The sequence below is a fragment of the Acanthaster planci genome, linkage group LG13 (assembly GCF_054643075.1).
Source record: "Acanthaster planci isolate LZ-2023a linkage group LG13, COTS_SCS, whole genome shotgun sequence".
Lineage (NCBI taxonomy): Eukaryota > Metazoa > Echinodermata > Asteroidea > Valvatida > Acanthasteridae > Acanthaster > Acanthaster planci.
The window spans coordinates 5767201-5773200 of NC_141789.1; the positions used below are offsets into that span (position 1 = coordinate 5767201).

General features: G+C 39.8%; 1 protein-coding gene across 7 annotated transcripts in view; it reads right to left on the reverse strand.

Moving 5' to 3' along the window:
• LOC110982461 (alpha-L-iduronidase-like) overlaps positions 1-3776 on the reverse strand; it is a 55386-nt gene extending 51610 nt beyond the window's left edge. Inside the window, exons 1-2 of one of the 7 annotated variants that reach the window (XM_022240863.2) lie at positions 3404-3464; positions 2657-2685 (exon numbers count right to left, since the gene is read on the reverse strand). The gene's annotated coding sequence lies outside the window, so the exon portion shown is untranslated. Of the gene's footprint in view, positions 1-350; positions 500-2656; positions 2686-3403; positions 3515-3754 lie in introns of those variants that run through there. The other 6 variants (XM_087144670.1, XM_087144671.1, XM_022240866.2 and 3 more) reach the window with 6 other exon arrangements.
• Positions 3777-6000: the final 2224 nt, after the last annotated feature.

Genomic DNA, 6000 nt, shown 5'->3' on the forward strand with positions numbered 1-6000 from the left:
CCCTGTTTCCTATAGTCACGATAAGGTTTCCTAATTCAGAAACACGAAATTCAAACTCGCAGCCACAAAATTTCACACATTGGCGCCAAATAGAAATTGCTGAAATGTGATTTTCAGTTTAATACTTGCTTAAATTTCTGTTTGTGCAAATCAAAAGGTTATCTTTGCATTTTCTTTAAAAAGTCAATAACTTTCAATCATGCATGCCTGGCTAGAAAACAAAAATTTAGCCCATTTTCCAATACTCAACTTCGTCTCATGCTTCGTCTAGAAAACCAATCCCCGATTGCGGACCTGAAGTTTTTAAATTAAATTGAAGTACTGCAATGTTTGGCTCTTTTGCAACTTACTTGATTTTTGTGGCACTATCAGACTTACTATTGCGCTTACAACTTCAAATCGAGTGGTAAAAAACAGTTGAAGCCCGAGACGGATCAGAAGTCGAGTACCGGAAAACTGAGAATTTGAAGTTTGACTCCATTTTGAAGCTTGATATTAGCCTCATTCGGAGCCGTTATTTTAAAAATAAATAATTTAGCAACAAAGTAAATTTTAAAGATGGTTATAATTGAATAAAAAAATATAATCTGTTATAAAAAGGAAATGTAAAATGTTAAGACAAGTTACAATAGTTTTGTTGTGTTATTGTTTTTAATTGCTTAATCAATTATTCTGCCCAGTTGGCCCATGGGACTTAAAGTAAGGAAACACTGCATTGTATTGCTTGGCGTTTTGGCACCGTCATCATGGAAGGGAGGCCTCTGGCCATCGCCACTTTGCAGGAGGGAGTCAGTAAAGATGTCAACGTCTCCTGATGAAAAACAAACATTCGGTTCCGATGAAGAGTTGCTGAGAACTTTTTTAAGGAAGAAATGCTACCACTTACAGTTGTTGCTCCATCCAGCATGTAAGAAGTTTTACTTCCAGATATTGACCACTTCAACCAAATAAAAAATTCCATAACCATTGCTGCCCACTCCCCATTTTTCTTTCCTTTACTTAGAACATGCCCCTCAAAGGACACAGGTTTGCAATTAAATAAAGCCACAAGTCCAGCCAGTAAGATGACTGGGGCTGTCTGGTCACCATACACGGCTCATCCCCTCCAAGAAATAGACGAGCGAATCTGGACCACCCAATACAAGGTCCACCAAGACTTCAAACTGTGAAAGATGTGGTAGGCAGCACCATTGGCCATGTCCCCCAAAAGATTTGTCACCAAAGTTCAGTATTCCATTTAGCCTGTTCATAAATTCTTCGATTTCATTTTTGTTAAGAACCTGATCACTTCTGTACCAGTGCTGTTCAATGCTGTGTAACAATATTTTCATTTCATTCATTCAGAGACGTGTTTTGCATCAAACAAATTTGTTTTTTACGTCACATTTTAGGAACATTTCAATTCGAATAAAACCTGGTTTGGGGCAACATTTTAACTGCTTGAGAAGTCACTTCATAGGCGAAAAGGTAGAAGTTAACCCTTTCGCTACGGAGGACAGCTACTACCACACCATTATGTGAGGATTAGTATATACCACACACAGTCTATTCACCATGCAGCTGCTGGTTCAATGGGGCCTGCTGCTGAACAAAGCCCTCCATTCAGGGCATACCACAGCCCAGCAGTCGAGGTCAAAATAATCCTGCCATGAAGGGGTTAACTGTTTAACTAGACAAAGCTTCAGAAAATTATTTGAATTAATGGTGGAGAGAATAAAAGCAAAAGTGATTGGAATTGGGTAATCAAATTTAGCAGATCATCTGGTATTTTAATCCTGGTTTTAATATGACGACAGCATCAAACTTTTTTACCGCTTGGAATCACATTGTATATTTTTGTGGGGAAAAAATAGCTGTAATAACTGTCGAAATCGCAAATAAGAAGTATAATTAAAGACACGCCTCATTTTTTCTGTCTAAACATTTAACATAATTTTTGTTTTAAGTGTGATTTTTATTTTAAAAAATTAGTAACAATAAGTTTACAGTGGTAGGCTGTAATTCTTGCCCTGTAAAAACTGATACAAGTAAAATTACCGGAAATAAAGCACTTCAATATTGATATTACAATTTGTCTTTCACACAACTTCTTTTAATAAAATGCTTTATTTCATCAAGGATTTATTTTACACGCCGTTACAATTCAACTCTCATGCCATAATTCCATTTTAATTCCACAATTTTACCCTACATGTAGTTTCAGTAATTGAATGTCTGTTAGATAAATTAATTGCACTGGGAAAATCATCTTAATTTGAAATTCTATTCCCCCCTCTGAGTTTGGTCGCCCTCGCCAACGACAAATACTGGGTGTGCCACTGGGTTGCAATTCCCATTCCCCTTTTTAGACACGGCACATTCACCTTCAAACACTGGAGGTTTCTTAATTCGGTAACATGTTTCCGAATTAGGAAACATTTCTTAATTCGCGTATTTCCCGGACTGAGGTGTAATATAGCCTTAGCCCCAATAGTGTGGCATGGACTCTCACTCCCGATCTATCCTTAGCCACACATCCGTATACGCAATTTCGTGTCGGCGTATAGAACATTTCGGCGCACCCACTTATCATCGTGGGCGCAATTTCTTTTGCACACAAACATGATTCTTGACCTTTCCGCTGTCTAAAAACTATTTATTGAATGATTTCACTCACATTATTTAGGTATTTTCCAGTCTATTTGCCTTTATCCATTCAATGACCCCTCATCGTCTTGAGGCTGTTCCATGTCAAGACATATGTAATACACGGACTGAGCGATAAGATACATGTACATGTACCAATGAGCTCTTCCAAAACTTTGTCAGCAGTTTAGGTATCTTGACATTGAACAGCTGTCGAGACGATGAGGGGTCAAGTGATGTAATGCTCAACGACCTTATTTTAAAGATGGCGACTGTGAGAGTGAGCCGATTAGATTGAATGGATAAAGGCAAAAAGACTGGAAAATACGTAAATAATGTGAGTGAAATCATTCAATAAATAGTTTTTAGACAGCGGAAAGGTCAAGAATCATGTTCGTGTGCAAAAGAAATTGCGCCCACGATGATAAGTGGGTGCGCCGAAATGTTCTATACGCCGACACGAAATTGCGTATACGGATGTGTGGCTAAGGATGGATCGGGAGTGAGAGTCTGTGCCACACTAGTGGAGCTAACATACCCCAGGCTTTTTAACGTGTATGACATAAAGTTTCTGCAGCCTGAGTACGTATGTCATGTAGGCCTATAGTATAGCTATGGCTAATGCTGCATAACCCGGAACTACGGGGCTCCTCTTCAAAGAGCAAGGAGCCCCATAGGACCTATTGAATAGAGAATGAAGGAAAACTTCCTCTAGTATTTTGTAGCGTTTGACCTATAATTATTGGCAAAAAAATTAGGCTCTTCCCACCATCCTTACCTCTCACCCCCGGCCCCCCGACGTGACGATCCATACACATCTCTGTGGCTGTCTTGTAAAAGACGCGCAGAGTATTCGCGAATACGAACGTTTATGTTGCTTTGGATACCAGTCCCCATAATTCCGACTACTCCCGCTAAGATTATGTATAGAGACGTCAGGGAAATCTGTGGTCAGGGAACCACACTAATCACTTATCTGCTCGACCATTTTGCAATAAATAAATCCCCCAAATACGGTTGCTGATCTCCGCCAGGAATACACTTTTTTTATTTTACGGTGTTATAACGCCCTAATTTCAGGCGTAATAACGCTCTGCTTCCTGCAGACAAAGGGGCTTTTATCACATACTTTGCAAGATTCGAACCGTCCAAGGATGGCCACAGCATATGACACAGCTGGACACAGTAAGCGGAGCCACGTGTGCGTGGACGCCGTAGAGCCTTATGGGTGCCCTGAACCAATTCAAACTCCATTGAAAATCGTGTAAACTCAACCGAGTTTGGAGCCCCATGGCAGGCAACTGAAGTCCCTGAGGCCCCTCAAACAAATACAATGTGTTGTTTGGTCCTTCAGATTTCATTTGATTTTCAATTTTTAGTAGGTTAACCAATGAATTTTTTAATTATCCGCCCAAAACAAACTCACCTCCAAAAAAAGTGAATGTTCCCAAGTCTTCTCAGCGGCCATTTTTTAAATGACATCCCTTACCTTTGTCGGGCTCTTCTCACATATATTCAATCACATTTTTGTCTGCTTTGCCCCCAGATGGGTGCCCCTGAATCTACAGAGATGATCCTGGGCCATGCTGACACAATCCCACCATTTCATGGCCCAAACAGACCCTTTTCGAAAGACTGTGGGGGTTCTTTTTGTGCGTCTCCTCCTGGCGGAAAATTTCCCTTGAAGTTGAATTGTGACACTGCACCCTTATTACGTCGTAATAGGGCGTTATAACGCCATATTAGGGCGTTATAACGCCTTAAAATAAAAAGTGTATTCCTGGCGGAGATCAGCCACCCTACCCAAATGCATGGAAAACAGAAACTTTATTAGTCTCGCAACCTCACAACCATAGACTTGATAGGACATTGTGCACAAAGTGCGCGGCAGAACAATGGCGGCGCTTTCGGCCTTTTACTATGCTGTATGATGTTGTGCATTTCTGGTCGACACAACCTTTTTCTCATGGGATGATGGCCTAGATGATGGCTAAGTGTCATATACAAAGCCTGATAGGCTAGATAGACTGTCATAAATTTCTTACTAGGCCTATATAGGCTTAAAGTTAAGCATTAAAAAGGGTTCTCACTAATTACCGTCAACACACGAAAGTAACGTGAACACATGCAGCATCAACTTCCCGAAAATACAACTTTAATCCGCAAAAGAGGTATTGAAGTGTAATACTTGGGCTGAAAGAGACTTTCAAGTAGTTGGAGATCACAAATCAATTAGCAAAATGGAGGTTTTTGTCACGAAAAAAAAGATCTCTAGCATGCAGCGTAGCTGTTCACCGCCATTCGAAAATCTTGCCTCCTCATGGAGCTTGGACTGTACCATTTAATTAAATACTTTTTAAGAGAGTAAAAATCAATGCAGTGAGTAGCAGAAACAACATCATAGATTTTATTTAACACAGTTATTGTCAAAGTACGAAAAGGGACAACTATTCAATCTTAAGAAAAATACAAATATAGTAACTTTAAAGGAAAAAGCGTTGTATCTTTATCATATAATATTCGCACCATCCAGTTGCCCCGGAGGCAACATCGCGGCTGTGCCGAAATATGGTGCCTCGTGGAGACTTGTGCAGACCCAGAAGAATGGGTTCAATTGGTCTCTAGACGGAATTTCTAAAGGTGAATAGGTCTCCACAAGGATTTCACGAAACTAATATTTGGAAATTGCTCAAAAAGGAGAATTTTTTTAATGTGTAAGAATCTGTCGCAAATTGAGGGACATTCGGTCGAAATTTCAGTCCAGGATCGCTAGGAGAGTGCTTCATGTTGAAATGGGAATACAACTTTCGGAATGTGTGATTTCTGAGCAGTTCGAAAGATAGGAGGCGATTCGGCCAAATTAAAACGGCAATTTTCCTGAGTCTAACTTGTTAAAAATAAATAATAATAATATAGGTTAAACGTTACAAAATACAACCGATAATAGTAGTTCCATATAGGTTAGCTGTTTGGGGAAGATTTGCTTAAGCAAGCGCAAAAGATGTTTTATTTTGTAGGCTGACTGGGCAGCTTTCAAAACGCCATAGGGTGCATTCCACCAAATGCTTGTATTTCTGCGCGCAAGCTCATTAATATTTTGTGATCCCACAGGGTTTTTACAATAAGACAGGCCATAATCAGGAGGCATCATAGAAATAGTTCTATAAATCTCGAATTTAGGACTGATAGTCTCCAGTTCAGGGTATTTCTTTCACAAAACGTCCGAAATTGCAGACTTATTTTGGATAGAGGCGGGCGGTTACATTCAGAAATGAGCACTTAGTTTTATTGCTATTTGGGGGGTATCTTCGTTCAAAGGCGAATAAAAAAATTCGTGGCTAACCTCTATGAAATTGAAACGAAAAGTGATCTTCT